The sequence below is a fragment of the Chrysoperla carnea genome, chromosome 3 (assembly GCF_905475395.1).
Source record: "Chrysoperla carnea chromosome 3, inChrCarn1.1, whole genome shotgun sequence".
NCBI classification, from domain to species: Eukaryota; Metazoa; Arthropoda; class Insecta; order Neuroptera; family Chrysopidae; genus Chrysoperla; species Chrysoperla carnea.
In genome coordinates this window covers 49,734,917-49,748,422 of record NC_058339.1, presented here as the reverse complement: position 1 = coordinate 49,748,422, position 13,506 = coordinate 49,734,917, and the positions used below count along the sequence as shown (strand labels likewise).

Sequence of the window (13,506 nt, the reverse complement as noted above, 5' to 3'; positions counted from 1 at the left end):
ATTTAGAAGTTTATTGAACCGATATACCATCAAATAGATACTTATTTGGAGTAGATACCTAATAAGTAGTGAAAAAATCGACCCCAAAATCGCTATTAATAGGTTCAAAGAGACGTATTACTGACCAAATTACCGTTATTACTGCCAAGAATTATTGACAGAACAATAAACTGTAGAATGTAGATTTTGCTCCAATTAGAGCTGACTATCCACTTAGTTCAGTTTACTGAATACTTTTTGCTCTATCTTTGCTCTAAATGCTAAATTTGGTCAAACTAGAACAAATCTCTCTCTATTCAGATCATATATAGCTATAGTGTATTTATGCCTTAATACTAGAAAATTTGTAAGATCTATCTATAGTAATTTTTTTCGCTAAAAGGACGACTATATTCGAAGTAAACCGGAATACCGTATTTAAACAGTATGAAGATTAGATAAAATTTAATTATCCTGGATTATTTAAAAATTAATTAATTTTGATTATATTTTAGCAAGATAATTTTTTTTTTTTTGCAAATAATTTGGTATTATTTTGCCAATTGTGATGATTTTATATTTTTCATGTACGTTTAATAATTATTTTTTATGTTTAAAAACTTGCCAATGTACCTAAGTGCGGATCCGAAAAGTTTTTTGGAGAGGGTAATATTAATTTTTGAAACTGGATTTTTGTGTATCTGAATCATATTTGGTTTTGGGAGCGAATGGAAAGTTTCTGGCGTGTAAGGTGAAGAAATTTCTTCGGGATGTTACCCGTCTTATACAATTTTAGTCCATATCTGAGGATTTACTCGCCCAATCGTTATAGAAGACCTAATTTCTGTATTTTTTAGTTTTTGTGATAATGCTCAACATCTTGTAAGAAAAGTTTATATTTCAGAGCAATTTTGAAGGAATTCTTTGCAATTTTCTTGCGCCGAAAATTGCTCCGATTGCTCTTCTTTGGACTTATGCTTGCAGTGTAATTTTTGGACAATTCAAATAAAGAATTTTAATAGTCAAAAATTTTTTGTTAAATGAAATTGTATTATTAACTTTGAAAATTATTTGAAAATTTATAAAATTAAAATCATCCGGTCTTTGTGTTTTATAGTCGTATAATAATCGGGCAACAACCCTAACTTTAAAATAATAAAAATAGGTAATTGATCTCTTTTATGAGTAATTGAATTATTTACATTTGATCAGCTGTGAATAATAATTTCTTCTTAAATTCTTGATGAAATCTCATTTCTCCAACAATAACATTGAAGTTGTCAGACAGGTATTCATTTATACGATAAATCGGTCAAGTATGATTTGAACTTGTTCATTTTATAAAAGCTATTAATATGATTTCATTTAACTCAGCTGTTTTTTGTTTATATTTTGTCTTCGTTTTTTTCTGAACTGTGTGCACGATTGTTGTGTGACTGGTTGCCGGTTGGTCCTCAATGATTCCCTGAGTCGATTTTGTGACTAACTGGTTTTGTTTGTTTCGGTTGGAGAACAAAGAATATATAATACATTTTATTTTATCATGCGTTTTTAGTTGCGTTATTTGGTTAAATCATTTCGATGACAATAACTTTAGAAATTATGGACACTGTGTTATTCAAATTGAGCAATGAATATTTGTAGAACCCTGTGGTTATTATTTGATCAAAATGATTGGGCTAAAGAATATAACTTTTATTAAGTCCTTTTTATTAACTCCTACCTTTTTGAATATTTCCTGACGAGAAAATTGTAAATTGGTTTACAAAGTATTATGATTTTAAAAGATTGAATTATGGTAAAAGTGTTGAAAAACTGAATTATTTTTTCCCATCGCTTCCACCATATTTTGAGTATGTACGTATTTTGGCATAAAAAGAATTCTACATGATATTTTATTCATGCACAATTTTCCTACATAAATAAAACTACTTACGTTAAAATATTTCTATTTCATTATATTTCTAAGCATCTACTTATATTAATGCTGTAATATTTTTCTGCTCCAAAATAATTTTTCTTTCAAAGATTTATAAATTTGAATATAAATTTTTATCATTTTTATCTTCATATGGATACATGTCACACAAAATGGATACATGTCACACAAAAATTTAAGCTTTAAACTAAAATATTCTGGCCAGTATTAATATCAGTTCCTGTACAAAATATTTGAACACCTTCGATTTTTTGTGACATTTTCCAGTATTACATTTGACAGGAGTAGTGTTTTTTGAAAGTAGAATTATTTAAAAGTAAAAATATTTAAAAGTTTAAACCTTTGAAAATTGGTGTAGGAGTATTTTTAAGAAAGAAAATTGTGCAGTAGATATATTTTGAAGTGGTAAAATAAAAAATCAGAATTAAAAACGAGCTAAAATATATGAAATAATTTTAATATTTCAAATCTTGGGATGTTTTTGACCAGACCGACCAGACCACCTCAGTTTTGAAGTTTTTATGCGAACACATCATACTGTAGGCACACATTTTCGGTATGGTCTAAAGAACATATTTTTGATTGATTTGGCAGTTAAAATATAAGTCTGCAACAGTGCTGTGATAATATTTACGGAACGAATTACAATAAATTATTTTATTTTGAATTTGGGCAGGTAAAACTTTACTTGTAGGTATATTGTGTAGGTTTCAAATAGATAAAATAAAATACATTCCTAGATAAAATTATACAAATAGCAGCAGGTAACATTTTTATCTGTCACCTGTATGCAAGTATGGGTTTTTTAGCTAAGAGATACTCCTCTTCCTTACCTTCATTTCCGATAAACAATCTGTTGTTCACAGTACATTATGATACAACTAAAAAAATTTTCAATGTTTATTATTTTTCGTTTCCAATTATTTTTTACTTGGTTAGACGCACAACATTTTGTAAAGAAAAAAAGAGCTGTTATATCATATGTATTACGTAGATTATGCCAAAAATTTGAAATTGGTCGGGCATATGGTAATATTTCTCAATTCTGAAATTTTTGGTGCCTCCAAATCACATCAATCTCAAAGCCTGCAATTTACGACAACCGGATTACCATGCATGCATAATTAAATTCTTACTATTATAGTTAGAAGTTATTGTAATGAGTTCGAAAATCCATATCTAAATTTTCACATATCTTTCCGTTTCATGGTCAGGGCAATCTATTAACGTACGCACGTGGTACGCATCCGTGTTTTTTTGTTCGCCGGCATTTTTTCGTTCACAATTTCTTGTGTTGAAAAGGAGCGTTCATTCCTTGCTGTTTTCACAGGCAAGGTGGTAGACGCTTTTTCATTACAAATATCGAGTGCTTCGAGCGAATTTTTGACGTCGTGTCCGGCATTGCGTTTTTCGCTGTAGTTGAACTTTGTCGACGCATGTGTTACGGGAATTATCGTGCAAAATTGAAGAGTATGGTTCAAAATGTTGAGTGCAAGAGTATCTATCAAAATTTTACATTTTTCCTGAATGAGACAACCGAAATTTGATAAATTTTTACGATGATTCAAAAATCGATCCTGTAAATGTGTGAGAAACAAATGCGTTAGAAATACAAACAGATGTACGGTGATCCGGAAATAATCTTCATTGAATCAGTCTATATATTCGAGCGTTGAGTCTGTTTTGACACGAGCCTTCTGTGGAGAGATTCTCAATGAGGGATGGGGGGGATTTGGCCCCCAAACTCTCCCTGGCTGGTGCACACAGGCTTGCATTTAATTATATTTACACCCTTCTCTCCGTTTCATATTTAAATCAGTGGAGGTCAGTTAAGTATTTTAGAGTTGCGAATAACTTAAAAAAATATTAAGTCTGTTTAAGCATAGATAGGTGTGAAAATGACTACCGAGCACCATATTTATTTTTAGAGTTTAATATTAAATTAGATTATGTGTTTATGTAGGTAATATATAACACGATTTCCTTTCTACATGCATGTAATATCTATCCATTATTATATTTCATAATTGACTAAGTAGACCAAGAGCCACCAATATGAAAACCTTCCTTCCCCCATGGCAAATTAAGACTTTTTTTTGTTATTATTACCTACCAAATTGTAGGAATTTACTTGTTTACCCTTTTTAAATTACAGCATATTCCGGAAAATTATTTTTTGTGGTTTTCGGGATATGCTGTAATTTGCAAGTGAAGTTTGAAAAGAGGAAACAATTGAATTCTTAATCTGGTAGATAATACCAACAACAAAAAATGTATAAGTAATAAATTCCAGGGTTTGGGGGTTCATATTGATGGCTCGTATTCTAAAGTACAGGATGTTTTATTTTTCAAAAGCTTAACTGATAAAAGGCAGGCAGCAATACAGTATGCACTTTTTATACTCAAAATTTTTACTCTTATTATTAATAAATTATTTTCCAAATGCTATAAATCACATTTACCTACTGAAACTGAATCTTTAAAAAGATTTTGCGGTTGAATGACAGATTTCTGAGGTATCAACAGAAGAAATTGCTCAAGTAAATCATCCCACGTTTACAGATTTAGCCGATATCTCAGAAACTAGTCGTCAAATCGTCTAAGAAACCCGAGTTTTGTTTTCCTAAGATTAAAATCACGTTAGAAACTGATTTTTATCTGAACTGGAAATACAAAAAAATTTTATTTTTGTAGGGGGCAATTGTATTTTTTGATGAAGTTAAAGCATTTTTTGGTAAGTGTCAAAAATTCAGTAATTAATTAATTACTCATTATAGATAAAATTGTTAAGAGCAATAATTGATTTGATATCTGCGTTACATTATTTTGATATCTAGAGAATTTAACGTCTAAATTTTTCAGATTATGATGCATCTAAATTCTTAAAATGTATTTTATAAAGATTTTTTCAAAATATAAACAAAATAAATCCAATACGACGCAGTTAAATATTATTAATTTTTTTAATGTTTATTAGAAATAATCAAAATAAATATTCTTTCTCTCTGTTTTATTGCAAGTTTTATAATACTTTCATTGTCATCAACTAATATAAAAAATTCGAGTAGCAGGCCCCCATCACTAAGATCAGATTTTTGTCTTTTCATGTTTTTGAACCCAGGAAATATTTATATAAAACGGGTGAAAGCCTTTTTTTGGAAGGGATCGCGGGAATCCACACTATTGAAAAGCACCTCCGTAATATTAAGTCAATTGTTAGGTACATTTTCAATTCTCTAAATCTATTTGGTGAGGTTGTAAAGCTGTTCAAAGTCTCAAAAATCGACAAAATCCTTGATTTTTCAACATGAAAAATGGAGAATGGAACTGGTAGGTTGCCATCTCTAAAAAGCACTTCTTTGCACTAACTCAAAGTACACACTGATGTTCAACTCTATAACTCATGCTCTCATTTGAAGAGGCAGTAGAGGCAACTAAAGCTTTAAAAACGACGAAAAAAATGTTGTTCCCTTGTGCACCTCATCCAATTTATGAAATTTATCGCCACTCTCATAATGTCGTTCTAACTAGAAAAAGACAATTGTTGTGGGAAAAAATATTTATAGTGTGTTTCATTTAAGATGAAGATGCATATTTTGAGTAAAGATCAAAATAATGAAAAAATAAAAAATGAGAATTTTTCAAGAAAATTATGAAAGGTATATGGGTATAAACAAATATTCTAAGTAACCTTTTCCAACAATTTTTTTCGTTATCTCTAACCATCTCTGACACAATTTGTAGTAGGCTGAGTTTAAAAAGTTCAGATCTCGGTTAAGTATCTTAAAATGTGTGACCCTTCATCCTGTAGGAATTTCAAATGAATATTCCTATAAATAACGAAAATATGAGGGTGTCTTTATCTTAAATGCGACACACTGTATATTACAGATTTATATACCGGGTGGTTTAAGTTATGTAGGTTCTAGGAGTCATGAAATGGATTTATAACACACCCTTCCTCGCTGACCTTCGACCTAGTGCATCAGTCTATATTTTTGGAGAAAAATATGACTAAAAAATATTTTTGATAAAATTATGACAAAATATTATTTGTATCATGCCAGAGAATATATTATACAATAATAATATAATCATACTTTAAAACATTGATAAGCAAATAACAAAATAATAACACAAAGAAATAAATCAATGTATACAATTGTATTTGAAAAAAAAAACTTTTTTTTTTTGAAACAAAAAAGTCCTTGTGTCATTTATGAACATTTGAACTCGAATTCATCATTACCGTATGTTTTTTGTTCGTATTAATTATTAATTATCAATTATCAATTTGTTATTTGACAGTTTCAAGGATGGTGTTATATAATAAGATGAAATGCTTAAAAATGAGATGAAAGCTTTTAAAAAACTAAATTGAAGAATATTTACTTTTTAAATAAGGAACATTTTTTACATTCAAACTTTTGTTCTATCTCTAACGGTTTACAAGATGGGTCCTACGGACCCAAGACGCAATTGACCTATGTTGCTCATTTACGAAGTCGACCTCACTTTTACGTCTTTAAGCACGCTATTAAAATTTCAGTTTGATATCTCTTTTCGTTTTTGAGTAATCGCTATTTTACTATTTAATAGGCTAATTTTTATCGAGAAAAAAATTAATTAATTATTTTTTTTCAATCAGAAATTTTATATTTTATATTTTGTAAAATAAATCTTAGTAAAAGAGAGATTGATATAAGATAAGATGAGAAAAGAGAGATGAGAATTAAAATTATGATGATAACATAATAAAAATGTATTATTATTATGTAATCATAATAATAATGTATTATTATTATGATGATACATAATAATAAATCAGTTAATTTTATTTGAATTAGATAAACAAAAAAATGATTGAATTAAAATTATGTACATAATGGAAATAGAGAAAATTAAAATTATGTACATAATAAAAATGATTGAATTTAAATTATGTACATGATGGAAATAGAGAATTAAAATTATGTACATAATGGAAATATATGGCACGCCGTTTTACTATTTAATATGAATTAAAATTATGTACATAATAAAAATGATTGAATTAAAATTATGTACATAATAAAAATGATTGAATTAAAATTATGTACATAGTGAAAATGATTATTATTATGATGTATTATTATTATTACGATCATTTTTTTTCGGACATTAAATATTAAAATGGCACGCCATTTTACTATTTAAAATGGCATGCCATAACACCTATACCAAAATTTTGTTCATAGCATTAATATTTTTAAGCGTTACAAACTTGAGACTAAACTTAGTATACCTTCGTATATTTCATATAAATGGTATTAAAATTATGTTTGTATTTAAATTAAGAGAGCCCCTTGGCTGCGCCATCATAATGATGACCTGCTAGGAGCTCTGCCAAAATTTTTGTGGAGTAACCCACATACTTCAATTCCAAGCTTGTAAATTACTGTATTTATAAGAAGAGTTTTAACATAGTACTAGCGCGAGCTTGTGTGACAATCAGAGTTTATATTTTCAGTATATAACTACGATTAAATACTGAGTTTAAAAATAAAAGTGTTATTTTTTATAAAAATTGACAGAATTTGACATGTGCGTTAATTAAGTAACAGTATCATGTATTTTACTTTCAGTGAATAATCAAAATTCTGACACTACACTATGTTAAAACTCTTGTTTGTATTGTAACTGTACTTACAATATAGTAAAAAAGGGTTATATCGAAGATGGTTGTTATAACCGATAGTCGGTATAAGCGATTTGTGTATTTTTATATTTCAATGAAAGTATCTTTATATATTTAAACGAGCAATTCTTCTAGCTAGGTTTCATTTTCTCTCGGAAACTTTAATCTCGGAAACGGCTCCAACAACGGGGAAAAAAACTAGCAAAGCTAGGTCATCCGTTGTTAATATTATGTACGCATGTTGCAAAGACACTGGATATTTAGACAATTAGACGCTATACTTGCTATAAGAGTTAATAAAATTAAAATTCAATTTAAATTTCACCTTTTTCCAAACCAAGACATAATTTATATGGATTGGGCATGAGGAGTCAATAATCCAAGACTTTTGCGAAGAACTGAAATAACGAAGCAGATTTTCCCAATGCTGTGCTAATTTAGAATGGAGTTCAAGCTTATTTTTTACTTGGTTGTTTTTTACTTGACATTTCCTACTTGGGAGTTTCTTAGAATATCATAAAGTCAGCGTTTGGGTTATTATAGGAAAAGGGAATTTTCATGACCCCAATCGCATAATTAATATGTCCCCGCATCCGGGGATCTACAATGTTGCTGAATTGTTATCTAGCATTATTTTATTATGTACACAATAAATTTTATCCTTTGAGATAAAAATTTTTTTTAAATTCTTTTATAAATGTGTTCTAATCTTAATAATGAATAAATACGATCTACGTACATGACTTTGATTCCTAAATAGTCAAATTTTTCTTATCAATTATCCCCCATAAAAATGATTTAATTGTTTTTAGAATAAAAAAATATAAAATTAATCAATGAAAGTAAACAAAGATGTCTCGTTTAAAACGTGATATTTAAAAATCTATTGTTTAATATTTTAAAATAGTTTTATTTTTATTATGATTAATGAGGGTAATGTATTACTTCCATATATACAGACTACAATATTTTATTCAGAAAATTTGGCAATTTTTTTTTCTTAAGTCGAGCCAATTTGTTTCTTTTTTTGAATAATATAAGGAATACGTTTTCAGGGTTAAAATTACATATTGAATTTTTACTGATTTTAAATTAAATCAAATTCTCTATCAAATAAAACTCAACACAAGGCGATTTTGCATATTCAAATTTAGGACGTTCTAAATTCTGTATTGAATTCTAATATCTGTATTAGAAATATAATTTTTTGTAGCTTTATTTCTTGAACTGAAGCTGACATTTTTTGAGAAAAAATGAAAAATTTGAATTCATTTTACCTTTTCTATTTTTTTATTCATAAAAAGTATGATAAAACAATATTTATACTTGATTATAATGGAAAACCGGGATCATCAGTGAATTTTTATAGTTGATTATTGTAAATATTTTGTTCAATTTAATGGCATGTTTGTTCGAGACGCATGCTAAGTGTGCCATTAACTTGACGAACACGAGTTGTGAAAGACTCGTGTCGATCTGGCTTATTGTTAAAAAAAATTATATAACAACTATCATACAGTTATTAGTCACAAAAGTCACCACAATTATATTATAGTGTTTGTAGCAAATACAAACAAAAGTAGATAGTCACTCTCACTAATCATGTAGACAAACATTGATGTAACCAACCAATATAATATGGAACTAACATTACAGTTCTCGCGTAAATGTTCGTTAATCTGTGGAGGATCAAAAGCTGAAGCCCGTATCTTGTGTCTATTATCATAGATTCACAGAATATTTACCTAAATGATAAATTCTTTGCTATTATTTATAACCTTCGTAAATTAAAAAATAGCGTAAATACTATACTAAGAGGTTGTGTAATCTGTTTTATTTTATCAATTAAATTTTGTAAATAAATACAAATTACACCATCACATGATACCTACTATTTAAAAAAATGTTTATACAGGGTTTAATTAAATAAAAAATAATTTATTTCGTTTTCGCCATTTATTTCATTTTCTAAAATTTCGGAAATTTTCGAAAGTATTTCTATATTTCTTTTTTGTTATTCGAAAATGTTTTACAAGGCTTCTAGTTGAACCTACCGGTGAATTTCCAACTTCTTTTCTTTTATAGTTTTGGAGAAAATGGACAATAAATTTTGTTTATACAAAAAGTTGTTTCAAACAAAATTTTAAACACTAATAATTAAATATTTAAAAAAACGCTATAAAAATTTCGGCTTGATATATGTCTTTTCGTTTTTGAGCTATCGTATCCACAGACAGACGGATAGACAACCGGAAATGGACGAATTAGGTGATTTTATCAACTATATCAAAAATTTGTTCGTAGTATCAATATTTTTAAGCGTTACAAACTTGGGACCAAACTTAGTATTTCTTGGTATATTTCATATATGTATACATGGTATAATAAAATAAAATTTCCAGTTAATTACTTATCAAGGAATTAAAAATGTTAAGAATAGTGCTCAGACTCTAGAATGTGTTTGATAAGTTCGATGCTCTTAATTGTTTCGACTAGTATATACATATAAGTAATTTAGTAAGTCATTTATCTGGCCTTAGTTATACACAAAGTTTAGCACTGATGATGTGTATGAACAACAGTTTTCTCTCACAATAGGCCTTTATCCTGTTATCGATTTCAATGTATCTTTCGTTAAAATTTGAAAATGTGCGAGAATAGATGACAAGATCTGAATGATCAAAATTAAAATTGATTGATAAGCCTTATTGTTATGACATCACCTAGTGTTATTTTCCTTTCTTTCCATTTGTACGTTTAAATCCTTCATATATCCTTCATATGTTATCAAAAAATTGATTTCACACGATGTTTTGGCTCAATAACGAACGTCTTTTGAAGAAATAAAAAAATTTTAGGACAAAGGTCTATTCGTCGTGTTGGGTAACAAAAATCATGGGTAGGCATGTTTTTGGTAGTTAGAATAGGTTTATAAGTGGCATTTGATGATCAAGATGCCTCATGCAATGTGTAGCTAGTTTTTAATACATTGATAATATTGATAAGCCTTAAAGTTTGCCTCTAATAGTCCTACGTAGATAAGTTTTCATTGATTTTCATTAAAAAAAATGGTAATTTAATGGAGAGTTTCTTAGAAATGTTTTAAGAAAATCGGTTTGGATAGAGCAACAAGGGTAAAATCATGGGTTTGTTTTTACTTTGTAATTTGAATTGTGTTCCAAATGGTTTTAATTTTTTTGTTTATACATATTTTTTAACTTAATTTTTTTGAATAATATTTTTTAAATTATCAATTTATTTGATAAAATTCTTCTGTGTTTTAAACATTAATTTTTTATAATAATAATTAAACGGTTCATTAAATAAATTAAACTTAAATATTTGTTTATTTTTTAATTTATTTACTAAATTATTATTCATAACGTACAATTTATTAAACATTTTATAATAAATAAAATAAAATAAAATAATATTATCTGTTTATTTATTTCGGCATAAATCAAATAATATACGTATTATTGACACTGAATAAGGAAAACAACTTTTCCTTACATTGATCGCGATTTCAAAGTTCTTAAAAATTATCTAAGAAAATGTATAAAAAATAATCGATAAGCTTTTGTTATGATTCTGTACAGTTTCGAATATATCTTGTCCGATGTGTAGATTCAAGGTGAGGCAGATTAGTGTGCTATTTTAAAAATGCTGTAAAAAAACACGCATGACTTGTAATTTTTTTTTTGTTATCTTAAAAAACATAAATTTATAAAAAAGGCTCAGTAGATAAAATCTTCCACTTGGTACCCCTCTTGTGGTGCCCTTCCATAAATATTTTTCTTTTTACCCTTTTTTTTAGTCTTCGTTAATGTTCTTTGACTCCTTTGTAGTGCCCTATTTCGGGGGGTCAGTAGGCAACTGCTCGATACTTGAAAGTTCTGCCAAATAGTACACATACGAATAAACAAAAACCTATTAAACTATTTTAAGTCAATAACAAGATAATTTGCTATTTGCTTCCACACTTTTTGGATAAAAATGGACTTTTTAATTTTTGCTTCAAATTATGGTGGCTGCGGAATAATTAACATTAAAATCGTTTTAATTTAGTATCGTAAAAATTAACTTGCGCTTATGTTTTGATCCACAACCTCTCGTATTCGAGACCAACTTCTCTATCTCTGAGTCCCCAGAGAACATTTTCGCTATCAAAAGATGGTTACACGTAAAATTGAATAAACGTAAAATAATAAATAATTAGCAAAGAAGTAAGAAAAATGATTTGTCTAAAATCCTAAAAACTAATATATAATTTTTAAATTAGGCCATTAATTTTTTCGTTTTATAAATATTTCAATATTATTCAAAGATTGCATAAATATCGTAATAAACTACAGACGTAAATTTGGCCTAAATATTTCTTAACAAAGTAAATATATTAATAATATATATATAATTTTAATTTTAATTATTGATTATATCAAACTAATAATGTCAATAGTTCATTAGTTCGAGAATAACTCAAAATTTAAATTACGGACTGAAAAAAATGTTTATACAATTTTTATTTATTTGTTTAATATGTAATGATTGAAAATTTCTAATCACTTGGTATAGCTTATAAGGCGTCCTTCTAAAGGTCGAATTACTTAACTATTGAAAAGAAAATGATATTCAATCGAATAAATTACAATTTTCAAACGATTTGCTACGCAAAAATGCTTTCATTTTCTGATAGCCGTTAATGAAAATCGTCATGTTATACCGTTCTGGTGCCATAGTTTAAAACTAAAGTTAAAATAATAATAAAAATTATAATCGCTGACTTTCTCATCTAGTCTCTTTCAGTTCTTTTCATTTTTTCAAGCTCTTGACAAATTTGTTAACCAATAACAAGAAGTGTTCTTCGCTTACATGTTCTAGGCGACTATCCGCGGCATAAGTTTTTAAAAAATTTCAAAAGATGTAGATGTTAAATTAAAAAACATGATATTTCGTCATCTCGTCTTTTTCCATGAGATCTGGCAATCCTGTGCACTGCAAACAACACTAATAATTATCTTTAAAAATTCGAAATTATTTGATTTATTGCAGTTATTTCCAACTAACATATTCAAGGTTATAAGGAAAATTGTTTGTGATAAACGCTTCTCCCTCAAAGGCTCTCGAAGAATTCCCCAGATATGACCTCGACCTGTATTGTCACCCGTAATGCCCTATAGTCTGTAGAAGGTATAAATACAATGCACAAATTAATAATAAACAATTATCTCTAAATTTTTATACCATGTATATATGAAATATACATAGTATATTAAGTTTAGTCCCAAGTTTGTAACGCTTAAAAATATTGATGCTACGAAAAAAATTTTGGTATAGGTGTTCAAGAATCATCTAATTAGTCCATTTTCGGTCGTCCCTCCGTCCGTCTGTCAACACGATAACTCAAAAACGAAAAAAGATATCAAGTTTTTTACAGCGCACTCAGGACGTAAAAAGTGAGGTCGAGTTCGTAAATGAGCAACTTAGGTCAATTGGGTCTTTTGTCCGTAGGACTCATTTTGTAAACCGTTAGAGATAGAACAAAATGTTAAAATTTAAAAAATGTTCCTTATCAAAAAATAAACAACTTTTGTTGGAAACATTTTTTTGTAAGCATCACTGTTTACTCACGAGGGCACACATTAGATGCAAATTTTATGGTATGTATTAATATGGGATTATCAGTTATGTATGTGTGCCATGTATAGGTATATGTGTAATGTGATAGAGTAATCAACACTGTCTATACGTGGTATTTCAACAATTAACTCAGTCAATTGTTTGTTTTCACTTGTTTATTATTATTTTACATATGCATATTAAACTTTTCAAGTAATTTTGATTGCAATAAATTAAATAAATGAATAAATTAGCAACAACAGCAAACCATTCCTTTAAATTAAATGGTATT

General features: G+C 28.0%; 1 protein-coding gene across 1 annotated transcript in view; it reads left to right on the top strand.

Moving 5' to 3' along the window:
- The window catches only part of LOC123296669 (facilitated trehalose transporter Tret1-2 homolog), a 30,625-nt gene that overhangs the window by 767 nt on the left and 16,352 nt on the right, over positions 1-13,506 (top strand). The gene's annotated exons all lie outside the window — the stretch shown is intronic.